This window comes from Manduca sexta, chromosome 8, assembly GCF_014839805.1.
Source record: "Manduca sexta isolate Smith_Timp_Sample1 chromosome 8, JHU_Msex_v1.0, whole genome shotgun sequence".
Classification (NCBI taxonomy): domain Eukaryota; kingdom Metazoa; phylum Arthropoda; class Insecta; order Lepidoptera; family Sphingidae; genus Manduca; species Manduca sexta.
The window spans coordinates 10410025-10424121 of NC_051122.1; the positions used below are offsets into that span (position 1 = coordinate 10410025).

Here is a 14097-nt window from a genome sequence, read left to right on the forward strand (position 1 = left end):
TGGAGATGCTGGGATTTGAACCCAGGACTTTCAGCATGCGAAGCAGACACTCTACCACTGAGTTACATCCCCGATGGTAGAGTTGTCGAAACAGTGAATCACAAACAGATTAGATGATGTCATACATGCATATTAAACTTATTTCTTAGTACGAAAATGCTTCCAAGGCATTGCCTCGAATAGTAATTTTGTGAAAATCTGTACAGATGACCGATAAAATCACTTCTTCCTACGACTCTACAAGAGCGATATCATTTTCATTGGATAATTACCCGATAATTAGTTTGATACATTTAAAACAAAAAAATTATGAGAATTTAAAAAAATATATATGTGCTAATTTAAAAAATAAATTGAGAATTAATCTATGTTCTTAGATTGTTGCCTAAATATGGTGTTGTAATTTATTGTGAATTATGTATTTTAGTGTGTAGAACATAAATTAATAAGAATAAATTTTAATCTTTATGATTAAAGATAACTTTTAAAAAGTCTAATAAGAAATAATTCGATTTTTCATTTTAGTTCTACTGTACTCAGCTAGATGGCGCTGAACTACAATTATTCGCTGCTCAACAACCGCGCATTGCACGATACCATTATCAACTAGCAATTGTTTTTCCAGTGGCGCCCCTTTTAATTAACTTGTGAAAATATTAAAGTTACGTGACACAGTCGATTGTTGTTGCGTTATTAATATAATTTTAATCCGTTTCGATTGTAAATATGGGTTATTTTATGAAAACTTTATTGCGCTGAGCGCGACGACATTTGCATTTTGGGATGCCGTTTTGGGTATTATGAATACAATATGTTTGCATAAAAGTGTAGGCAAGAACTCATAAATATGTGTTATAGGTGGTGGCATGAAAATATTAACTAGAAATAAATATTTACATATACACATGTGTATGTAAATATATGTAACTTATGTGAGTGTACATACATACTTATCAAACCAGGAAAAGTTATGTAAACTAGACTTATTAGTCGATAGTATTATAAAATACATGCCCCTATTCGTTGATCAATTGAAATTAATAAAATAAGACTAACTATAAAATAAAATATATTACTTATATCAAACATAAAAAATGTTTCGAAATAATAGTAGAAACTTTTGAATAATATGAGACCATCTTGCTCTTTTTTGCTCTGTTTTTTAATTTACAGCTTTCTTATTCTAGATCCAAGTTTAAAATAAAAGAGTCAATACAGTATTGTAACTTGTGCGTATCGAGCTTTGTTTTTAGTCTACTATTAGGTACTTTTAGTAGAGTCCATTTGTGTAGTATATAAAAGGAAATATTGACAGAAATATGTATTAATAGCTCTACATTATCTAGACTGGTTTGGTAGCGTAGTTGTGTGCACGGTATACGGCTCAAAGTTCCCGCTTTCGTATCCCGGGTCAACCAAGTGATATTGCATGTTCTGTTCATTATCAGCCCGGAGTTTGAAATTTGTGACCGATATGGCGATAGGCTCTTTTCCTATCACATAATAGGACGGAACACACATGCAAAAAGTGGATGCCATGATTACATCTCTGCCCACCCCTTCGGGGATAAAGGCGTAATATGTGTTAACTATACAGCAGCTCTGGTGAATAAGGATGCTAGTATCGTCTTAAATATAGTCTCGGTAGAATACTTGTGTTGGTATTTGCGTACACGATACGAATACCATGTTGGGGTCTCAGGATTGATGTCCGGTTTGGTTAAAGTGATGTTGGCTTTTTATTATTAGTGTATAGACTGAAATTGTGTCCGATCAATGTTAAACAAGCCCTCAGGTTATTGAGCTGCGAGCCGCTTTGGCAGAGATGCACAGCAGAATTAGCATGCTTAGGGAGTGAAAGCCAACTAGATTTTCATTAGTATAACAACTTATATATTTGTAATACATTGCATGTTAGAACACAACCATAATAACTGCACATAGCACTTCGTAACAACTCGATTTTTTTCCTTTTTGGCTTCGCAGTTTAGATGCAAATTTAGCCAATGTCGAGTTATTGTTAAACGTTCTAATTTCAAAAATTCAAATAATATTATGTTGCCAGTTCTCATAATATAAAGAGGTTTTGTATTTCCTATGCAAACTCAACACAGCTCACAACTGCTGAAATTTTACACCTGTCCCTAAAAACGGATTAATACTGTTTTTAAATATTACCAAAGTTCAAATTGCATCGTGTACAATGTGTGCTGTTTTAATTATAATAAAACCACCCTCAATTTTTACGGGGGTGGTGTACCGTGAAAATCACATAGGAATCGTTGCGGTATTCTTTTGTTGGCACCCTTATTGGAACAACCCTTGCGGGGATTCATTGTTGTATTAATTCGATACAAAAACGGCACTGATTTTTGTGGTTTTGTTTTATTGAGGGATTGTGTTGTGTTAAAACATTTGTGTGTTAGGATTTTATGTTTCCAAGATCCTTTCCTTGTGTACAAAGTCATTTGGACATTGCGTTAATAAATAAAACCGTGTACCTATCTTTGCCTCTGATATCATCATATCTAAAGCCAAAAATCTACAAAAATAACGAAAGATTGATTTAAAAAATAATTGTTATTGAGAAATAATAACATTTATTATTATTAATTGTTGTATTAAAAGTGCACCTTTGTTCGCTTACGTAAGTTTTTTTTAAGTATTCTTTACCAAAAATCGCGATTTAATTTTTTTTGATAGTTTTATAGTTTAGGTTACATATATGTTAAGCCTGAAAGAATTTGTAATATTTTGTTCTTTCAATGCCAATATCTACTTCATCACTGTGTTCAACTTCATAATGCGAGCTTCATATACATAAAAATAACTCCTTGTTAACTTTTAAGAAATAATAAATACTTGACCGTAACTATTCAGGTTTTAATAAGACGAAAGCGAGAATCGAACCCACAACGCGAACCCATAAATCAACCGGCTAATGTCATGTAGCTTACAACGAATTTCGCGGTTCGGTAAAGTTGTTAATGTGACCGAAATTGAGTTTCACAACACTTATATTCTTATTGGATATCGTATTCACAACACTAACATTAATGGGATTTCACTTTTGTTTTTAAGTCTTGGATACTGGTCTTTTGAGCTCTATACAATAGAGCCATTACATATAACTATTACAAATGTCCGTAGAAACAAATCGAGTCAGGATTTTACTGTAAAATAAATATACTGATAAGTCCTTATTTAAAATTCTTCTTGACTCATCTCACACCATTATTAGATTGGCGCGACACACATTTTTGCAAGTTGCTGAAATATGTTCTGATATTTGTACTGAAATATGTTAATACTTTGAATGACTAGACGAGGTTGCCGTTCGCCTGATGGTAAACGGTACGACGGCCCATAAACTGTAGGAACACCATCGAACACCTTGATTTATAAAGTATTGTTTGCTATTCCACGGCGCTCGCCATTCTGAGACATGAGATGTTAAGTCTTATTTATGTGTAGTAGTTACACTGTTTATTTATTAGAACAAGCATATTTTGTTACGTGAAACGATAAGTATAAGCTTAAAGAAATTAATTGAAAAAAGGTTAATTTTAAACATTTCATTTGTTCAGTTCAGTTCAGTTTTGTTATAACTCATGAAAACCCACATTTCTTAGCTCGAAAACTAGTCACCTATTTCAATGTTTAAAAGTAATTGAAAGGATCAATAACTATAGTTAAACTATACGAACGGGGTACGGACTACGGAACCAGTACCAAAACATCTCATCCGAGAGCATTCACCCCTGACCCCTAACTGCCGTTGGTCATCTCGAGACGTCTGCCCTCCCTTTCACACTTACACATCTTCGTATATCCCCATCCTTGTCGGTTTGCGGTGCACGATCGGATCTGCTTGAATCCGAGTATCCTCAGAATTGCACTGGGCTACGCGCTACACACACTTAGGCATAAATTAAAATATATTAATTAAGATAAAAAATGTAAAACTGTTAGCATTTTGTCATTGATAAAAGATGTTAATTTAGTTATTAGTCGGAACAGGTTTCATTGATTAATTAATTACATGAACAGTTATGTTTTCTTGGTAATTCTGTGGTTTATGATTTTGAATGTGTTACAGTACTGACCTACATAGTTATCTATTTTGTTTCTTTATTATTAGGATATTGTTTTGGGTAGTGACTCTATATTTGATAATAATTAAAATTGTCTTTATCAACGGTTTACAGGCTGATTGATTTACGGCCGTTTTCAATAAACGATCTCAATATCAATCTTCAATCCGATTTCGAGAATGAGTCAATCAAAATGAATCTTTTGTAAGCATGTAAATTTTTTAAAAATTTTAAGTAAATATTTGAGATTGATCGAAAAAGGCGATTGATATCGTTTGTTAAAATGGCAGTTAAACAATTTTTTCGTAAAAGTTTGACTAGGTGAGAAAAATGTGCTGATTCCAAATATGAATAAAACTCAATGTCGCAAACAAATATTACTTAAGTGCATTAACCTGCCAGCCGTCAATATTATAGTGTATTATAATACAAATTAGGGTCTGAATTCGTCAAATGGCTAGCGTTATTTGCATACTTCATGTAGTTTATTTGTCAATTAAATATCTATGCTGCCTCATGTAGGGATTTAGGAAGCTGTTGACAAACCTGTGACATGATGTTGTTATCTTTTTAGTAATAGAGATCTATTTTTAAAATATCTAATTAGATTTATGAGTTTGACATTAAATATGACAAGAATATGGTTACATAATGATATGTACTTGTTTTACTTAGAGACAAAGGACGTATTAAATTTACATATTATAATATTCACTATAAAAAATTTTGACTACTTCAAGATCTTAATTTATTGACACAAACCAATGTTAATTGATAATAAGGTTAAAGTTCAACGCATTAACGCCTAGATTCGTGAGTCGCAGTATAATCGAAACTGGGAAGAGCCAGGTCGAATGTTGGCGCATTACCTGCTCGAAGCACACACACACACTAGACACCGAAGGTATTTTTGTACACTATTGTACACGCTATTTAAGTTTCTAATTAATACGAGTTAAATGGGTTTATCCATTTTATGGGGTTTATTGTATGTAGGTCATTCAATAATTTTCGATTATACATTTCTACTAGGGAAATAAAAATGGTATTTTAGCCTTTTTGCAACAGATATAATGCGAGGTGTTAGCGTTGATGTGGCTTTCGGCTGCGTTCGATTGCATTGCTTGTATTTGCAGCCTTTTCTATTCCGAGATAGACTGCAAGCTGCACATGCTGCGGCTGCAAGTCTGTCGTTTTCAAATATTCTCCCACTATGTCCCACTATGTCAGATGCATTAGCAAACCAATAAAATTTCGTTAATGTGACATTTCGAAAAATGAATTTAAAGATTGCATAATTTTAATTTCGACGCGTTATTTTAACCAATTCCAAACTGTCATGTCATCTGATGACTCTTCAAATAAATAAAAACTATGAAGTATGATACAAAACACTTTTGGGTGTTTGTTGTTCAACTTTAATATGTTTTATTATTATATAATATGTTTTGTTAGTACGGATTGTTTGGATAGTGTGAGCGTTTTGCGATTCGCATTATTATTGTTGTTGCGGTTGGCTGCAGTAGCGCGCCACGACCACACACTATAATGTGTCGTTGCTCGGAATCATTTTCATAGAAATTCACAGAAACCAGAAGCCTGGCTTGCAGTCTGCGGCTTGTACCTGTAAGCCAAATGTTAATAATACACACTCATCATGCATTTAAGCCCAAAGGGGTATGCAGAGGCCCAACCAGGGCACCCACTTTTCGCCAAGTGTGTTCCGTCCCATGATGTAATAGGGGGCGAGTCTATCGCCATATCGGGCACAAATTCCAGACTCCGGAATGATCAGATAAACCTAAATATCATTGCCCGTCCCGGGATACGAACCCAGGACCTCAGAGCGCTGCCGTACCGTGCATGCAGTACAACTATGTTACCGAGGTAGTCATGTAAAATGTCAGCATATAATACGTAGTTGAACACACAACCCATGGTATTTTTAATGCATATTTTTAACTATTACAACACACAAGTATAAATTTACGAATCAGCATCATCTTAATTTTAGTACTATATTTACATTCATAACATATAATGCAGTCACGTACAATCGTCACAGAAATCACGCGGCGGAAGAATTTTATCAACTCAGAGTAAATTGCAACTCGTTCCCCCAACTTTGTTTGTCTTCTTACTAGATTAGGCCGCTACAAAAGATGCTGAGGAACATTTGTTTAAAGTAAATGATATAGTACCCACCCGTGCGTGTGACTACGCGACCGCATCCACAAAGTTAATAACACACTCAAAAAACTGATACAAACAGATATGGAAGTCTTAATATAAGTTCATAAAGATGTATTTTCCGTGGCAAATTGATCTGATTCAGTTTCTAACATGAGTAAGGATTGGTGAAGAATGAAGAAAGCCACAGTAAACGACGAAAAGAGAATAAAATATGACAGAAAAGCGGACCCTGCGCCGCAATAAAATATCAATTTTTTACCAACTCCCCCTACGACGATAGTTTAGTTTCGGAATACTTAATAGACGAAGTTGTAAGTTATGATTTAGGTTTGTACGAAAAAAATGATGCGTAGATTTGTTTTTAAGATTTACGTAGTGTTTAAATCATTTTGTCAATAAATCAATCTCAATTTGTAGCATCTCAAGTAGACGTTTAATGTAAAACTATATAATAAACAAAGCTTAAATTGTCATTTCAGAGCTTGTTCTAACCTGATCAGCGGTTGCAATAAAAAAGTCTGTTGTAAAAATCCGTTATAATATGCTGTGACTTATTGTTGTAACATTTGAGATGTTGGTTTTAATTAAACAGCGTCTCAGTTGATATCGCACTTCAAACCTAAACTGAGCTGTATTTATTAATTCCCAATACTTTCCAAATTTGCATCTACTTGCATATTTTTGTCAAACGTGATATTCCTCAACTTAAAAAGCCTTTTTTAAATAATTTTATTCTTTATTTCACAAAATTGAGATTCCCTGGTCTTTTTAATCTGTCACAAAGAGCGATAAAAACTTAGAATACCTCGCCGGGCTTCCAGAGGCACTGATAGTCTTGACTCCTAGTCTAGTACCCATATTGCCATCAGAAAAATATCACATGGCCAATTATCGCAAATGAATAATGCATAGAAAGGGTGTAGGACAGGCGGCACTGGGTGCAGCGGTCGCGACGGACGGACCAACACGAATAAATTAGCGAATATTGACGAATTACAACATTTGCATATCGATGTCTGTTGTTCAGTTAGATGATACGATATTCTATTTTGTAAATGTATAGTATTCTTACAGAGATGGTGGGTAATAGGTCGATTTAAGTTTTTGATCAGTAATTAACTTGAAACGCTTACAATCTGAATCAATGGAACAGTTTTATAAATAAGTCATTTATATACTCTTTATTTTAAAAATTTCCTTCCTTTTTCATTTTTATATATATCTTAAAAATAATAATGCCTAAAAATATACTAATAAATTACTCTCCAATGGCGAAGCTCAAGACTCAAGCTACCGGTGGTAAGGGATTCAAAGTAAGGAATCTCTTTACTATACACGCCGTGTCCTGCAATACTGCCTTCTGGCTTTCGACCCAATTGAGAGCTTCTGGAGATGTTGGTCATGGCTCTTTTGTATCATGGGCAGACACGGCTATAATTGATATTTGCCGTTTACATTAGTTCATTGTTGGATATGCCTTTTTTCACACTAGTCTTCCCGTTAAGTCGGTAGTCTTACCTACGTTCTGTCTTGAACTGTAATGTCTTCTCATCTACGAAGGCAGATATGGAACGGTAGCCCAGAGAAGCTATGAGAAAAGTAGCTGGACCACCGGCCAGATGGGAAAATTTACACGATGATTTCAACTGATTCTAGAGACATTAAATGAATTATTGTAAGAACATTTTGTAAGCTCTTTTAAATCCGAAATAAAACCGGACTTCAGAACCACAACAAAGAAATGTTTGGGCCATTTAACATTAAATACGAATCGAATGTCTTCCCACGGCACTCAATAACCATCAAAGAGCGGCGAATCTATATTTGACCCCAAAAACTTTAAAATAATGCATCTAACCGCGTGTTTGGACAATTCGCAACAAAGGGCCTATAGAAATACGCGATGTACTGATTTTAAAGATATAAATTGCTTTGAAGTACAAAGACGTGGGAAATGTGAAATGTTGGAGGAGGTATATTTTCGTTAAAGACACAATGAAAAGTTTAATATTGACCGCAGGACATTGTCGGTTGGTTTATAACATGGTATTTAGTGGAGCACAAGTGTTTCCGACTGCATGGTTTTGATACTTTTGATTTCTAATTCTTTCATAGGTAGAAAGCGAATACAGTTTTTGTTTTTGATCGAACAAAAAAACTTTTTTTGTTTCTATCTATTCAGTCGAAGGTAGAAAATGCATTTAGTATTAACTAAGAACCAGTAATTCTGTCGGCAATGCATATAAAATATATCTTCTGCAGATATTCTTATTTATGGAAGTTAATTTAATTTACCCTTTTTCAGTTACATAAAAATACATATGCACAGTGCTTATAGGCTATCATATTTAATTTGACTTACGATTTTAATTTAACTTCTGAAACGATAAAAATAATAACCTGTACTATATATTTGTTTCAGTGTCAAACAATAAAAATCATATTAAATAATTTATAAAATTAAATATCTACTACAGCAAGTACCAAATCACCTCGCACAGTATGCTGCGCAAGCGCCGGCTGCGAGGAGCCACTCGACTGGGCATTGTTCACGGTGCGCGTCTTGATCTACGGCGCGGCATTGTTGCACTGTGTATTGTTCTACTGGACACGCTGCTACACTGACACTGCTTTTACTGGATATTTTCATTATTTTACTATTCGGATTGATATTGTTCTGAGTGTTATTTAGTATTTTGAATAGAAAAGCTCAACTTACTCGCTGGTAGGGAAGCTTAATTTTATCCTTTTCCTCCCCGACCTTGTAGATTTTACAACTTAGTTACTAATGGGTCTATAATGAAACGATTCTGTAGGTACTAGAAAATAAGTTTCTCGTATGCAAAAGCCCGTTTGGGAAGCAACAATTATTTTATCGTCAATTAGTGCGTTAAAGCATATTCGTTCTAATTTAAAGGACATTGTAGGTGTATTAATTTTACTATGGATAATGAACTTAATTATCTCAGGGTAAAAAGTGCAGTATCATAATTTTATAGGTAGGCATATTGCTGCTTTTATTTGTGGTAGAATATATATTATTTCCGCTCGAATAACGATCACCGTACACAAGATGTTAAAACCCGCCATAATGGACCACGTAAATGTCACGTTAAACAGGTTGGTATAATTGTGGCGACTGTCGAAGGCAAATCATCTCTCATCAGTCGACATTCTATTGGACCCCGCTGCACTTACCATCATGTGCAGTGGGGACATATTGTGGTGCACGTATAAAAATAATGCCATCTTACGACCTTCTTGGTAGTACCTACATAGAAATTTGTAGTATCCTCACAGTAGTAGAAGCCAATGCTCAGCAGTGGGCAGTATATACAAGCTTGGTATTATTATTAAAAACTGCTGCATCTCACATATCATTAATCTTACTGCGATTCCACATCACGAATACACCACGGTCCCAAATGCATACCAATTCTTTAACAGATTGATTAACAAGCAGAACAAAAACAAGTTTAATTCCAATCTGGAGGGATGGAGTTGGCGCGTTTTTCATTACTCCCTCCGATGTCGAACAAAACCATCGGCCCATTGTCTTCTAACCAGCGCGCAGTTCGGTTTATTCTGATTGTGTATGGCGTGTTTGATCCGATAGCAATATATTTTTATTTAGAGTCTATGATAGAGGAAGTAATGACGGTATCACTGTCATAAGTATTCATACATACATATATAGTATCAAGTCACTATCCCATAGGGGTAGGAAGAGACTATGGATTGTCACTTTGCACGATTCTGGCATATTTCTCGCGCTTCCTTCACCTTCATTAATCTTTTCATGTTCTAAGCAATCATAAGAATGATCAACAATACTGGCATATAAGGAACTTGTCTTAAATGTTTCTAAATTAAAATAAATTGGGTGAAGTCTTCTGCCATAACATACCAGGGATCTCTGAATGTGATTCCTACGAAATACTTTGTGTTAATACTTTATTTACATAATGCACTACACAAAGCCATAATGTAATTTTGAACCCTTAATTTAATCATACAACACCGTAATTTAAACACGGGATAGACAGAGATACTAGAATCTAATGATTACATAAACCAGAACTCAGTACTTCACAATATTGAAACCAAATTAAACGTGTGCAAGTAATTTATACGGAAAGTTGCGAAATGACGTCAAGTAAGATTGCTTTGGATGCTGTAATATTATCTCCGTACAATTATAGAGTTAATTAAATTTTCCTAATGTTTATGACTACTGAAGCGTGTAATTATCAGACGCTTTATAAGTTTCGATGTGTAATAAAACTGGGTCTATGGTAAATGATATGAAGAAATGATTATATGACAGATTATGTATAAGTTCACACATACCCTAACGCTCTTTTTCCCGAAGGGGTAGATAGAGGCGCAAGTGATAAACTTTTTGTTACAATAAATTATATGTTATTTAATTTACTAAAATATTGGACTCTCCGCGAGAGGATAATAAATTAATATCTATTAGAATGCGTATAATAAGGGAGTAGTGGAAAAACATCAACGATTAGATCTGTAGACAACATAAAAAGGTATATTAACATATTTCAAAAAATTAACATGTATAAGCCTTGGGTTTTGAAACTAAGGCTTTCGGCTCGACCGTTCTATTCTCAACTAGGCTATCACTGTTTTTCGAAGTTACTTGGTATTGATTGTTAATTATTCCGTGAAGAAATCTACATACATATTGATTACGTAGGTTTGTGAAGTTTACCGACCGCACTCGACCACCGTGGTGGACTAAGGCCTAAACCCTCTCAATAGCACAGGCCGCTCGTGCCCAGCAGTAGGAAGTATATAATACAAGACTGGAATAAATATTATTCATAAATTTGAATTCCGTGTACATACCATCAGTGGGCAGCGTATAAGTCTGGAATTATAACGATAATCAAATTTTTATTTTCATGCAACGGGTCTAATGCGATGACAACAACACGAACCCGAACATACCCAGAAAATAAAGTTTTCCCCGCGATTAGGAAGAGGTTCAAAGTAAGAGGTTTGTCATGGACCCATTGTCCCGTGATGGGTTGTTTAATAACGCGCGTTTTGTCTCTACCCGCGGTGGGTGATGGCTTCTTACTTTTTACATGATCGACGTGGGGGAGTGTTTGAAGGGATGTGGTTTGCGTATATAGGTCATGCGCGGTAGTGTGCAAGTAGACAGAAAGAAATTAAGTTTGTGTGAAGAAAATTTAAAGTTGGATATATCTTAAAGTAGCATAGTTTAATTTTATAAGTGTATTGTGATGTTATGTTAAGTTATAACTTTTATATACTTTATTTTTTTTTAAATAATAATACGAAGGAAGTTTCTAAAAACAAAAACATACATTAATTAATTAATCCTTATTCTGCTACTCATAATTTTTCGTTCGTAACCAAAAATAACAAGATTTCTTCCTTCATTAATTTTCAAAATAATTTAAAATTTCAGTCACAGAATCCGGTCCAGAAACAAACAATCATAACAAGACGTTGAAAACTCCAGTTTCGTAGTCCACGACGTATTTTGAATAATTAATATTATGAAAGGGTCACTCATCCCTCCCCCCTACCTCGTAGACGCTCTCCAATCATCGCTAATCAAGCCCTATTGAGCGCCAGGACTTTTTATGAACACTTCACGCTCGCTTACTCCGGTGAAGAATCGACAATTGATAAATTCTTGTTTCTGTTTCATATTTTACAATACAAACTCGGGGCATCGCAGGCTTGAATTGGAGGCAATCCAAAATTTTGCCTAGGTATTTGCGTTAGATGGGAACCCAAAAAAAATGACTACGACTCGAGTAACACGATAGTTAGTTGGGAACCCAAAAAAAATACAACTAGGAGTGACAATATGATGATAAAGTGTTTAGTGATTTTTACTCTTATGCAAATTGTTAGATGGCAGTTTCAATCTAATATCAACCAACGACAGACTGCCTCGGTGGCGTAGTTGTACTGCATGCGCGGTACGGCAGCGCTCAGGTCCTGGGTTTGTATCGCGGGTAAAGTGATATTTGGGTTCTGCTCAGTATCAGCCGGGAGTCTGAAATTCGTGCTTGATATGACGATATGCTTGCCCCCTATTACATCATGGGACTGAACCCACTTGGCGAAAAGTGGGTGCCCTGGTTGAGCTACTGCATCCCCCTTCGGGAAATGCGTGATGTGTGTGTGTGTGACAGATATCCTTCAATAGAGAATTATATGAGATAATTTATGGAATAACCTGATCCATGATGTTTCGTCGAAATAATAATAATAATATAATATCAGCCCTGTATTATATACTTGCCCACTGCTGAGCACGGGCCTCCCCTACTACTGAGAGGGATTAGGCCTTAGTCCACCACGCTGGCCTAGTGTGGATTGGTAGACTTCACACACCTTCGAAATTCTTTTTTAGAGAACTTCTCAGATGTGCAGGTTTCCTCACGATGTTTTCCTTCACCGTTAAAGCGAACGATAAATTCACAAAGAATACACACATGATTTTTTAGAAAAGTCAGAGGTGTGTGTATGCCCTTGGGATTTGAACCTGCGGACATTCGTTTCAGCAGTCCGATCCACACCCAACTAGGCTATCGCCGCTTGTGTTCGTCGAAATGCCACAATATTAAGGGCCGTAGCAAAAGCCTTTTTACAATTGTAAACGTTACTAGCAAACGGAAAAAATCTATAGGAAAGATATAGCCATCGATAAGTCTAACGCTAGCTTATGTCAAAACGGCCCACTGGAAGATCAGCGCTGGTTTTTATCAGCATATATGCTAAAATTGGGGTCGCTTTTGTGACGAGCAAATAGAATATTATTTTTTTTGTAATTATTATGTAAGCTTGCTTGTAAAAACAAATATTTTCGTTCTTTCTTTCTTTTATATAATGTTAGCGTTAACGATTGCAGGAAGGCATCTTGTCTACCTATCAGGTATACCAGGTACGCTGGCACATGAATATTACTCTGCCGTGCTAAGCGTAAAAGGGGTGTGTCAAGGAAATCTAATTTCTAGATAATCTAAGTTTTGTAAATATAGTTTTATAGTTTTGTATGTAAAACTGATCTAGAGAAGATTTTTTTAACAAGTTCTAAACAAGATACAGTTATTTAGGTAAGTTCATTGGATGGGGATTTTTTTAAGCTATTTGACGATATAAAAATCAAGAGTTTGTTTTTTTTTGAGATACCGCGTTTGAGTTTAGCATGGTAGTATTAAACTTACAAATATCTTATAGTATTACAGTTCATAATGCGTTTCACACTGGCCTGTAGTGAGGGACACCGGGTAGGTACCTTTAATTAAAACATTGCAAAATTGTGATGGATCGCGTCGGCTCGCCGCTAATTGATGGGTTTTGTGTGTACGGAACTCATTCCCGTTTAATTATGTTTCACATTTTTGCCGTCTGTTTGTATATTGTGAAGGCTCCTTTACAAATTGATTCTAATGTGTGAATGTCTAAAGTCAACAAGGTTTTAGAAGAGCGTAAAAAGTATTTATGATTAAAATTACAGAATAAAAAAACTGAGTTTTTTTGGATTAATTCAAATTAATATTATGTGAGCATTTTTAAATTATTGTTTAGTTTCACTTAACAATAAACAATTAAAATGCAGCATATCTCTTTTTAAAAATTATATTGCGACCGCATTTACTCTCAGTTGCAGTATCAATTGAACAATTATTTCATATTTGATTTTATTCGTCGAAGATCAAGTTAATGATTTCTAATGTTACCTAAATGTTAGACATCGAAATAAAATAAGTGACTGCGGAGGATGCTAAATCTTCAAAACTTT

General features: G+C 34.9%; 1 non-coding gene across 1 annotated transcript; it reads right to left on the minus strand.

Moving 5' to 3' along the window:
• Positions 1-72, minus strand: Trnaa-cgc. The gene has a single exon. It is a non-coding gene; the product is annotated as a tRNA-Ala (tRNA).
• Positions 73-14097: the final 14025 nt, after the last annotated feature.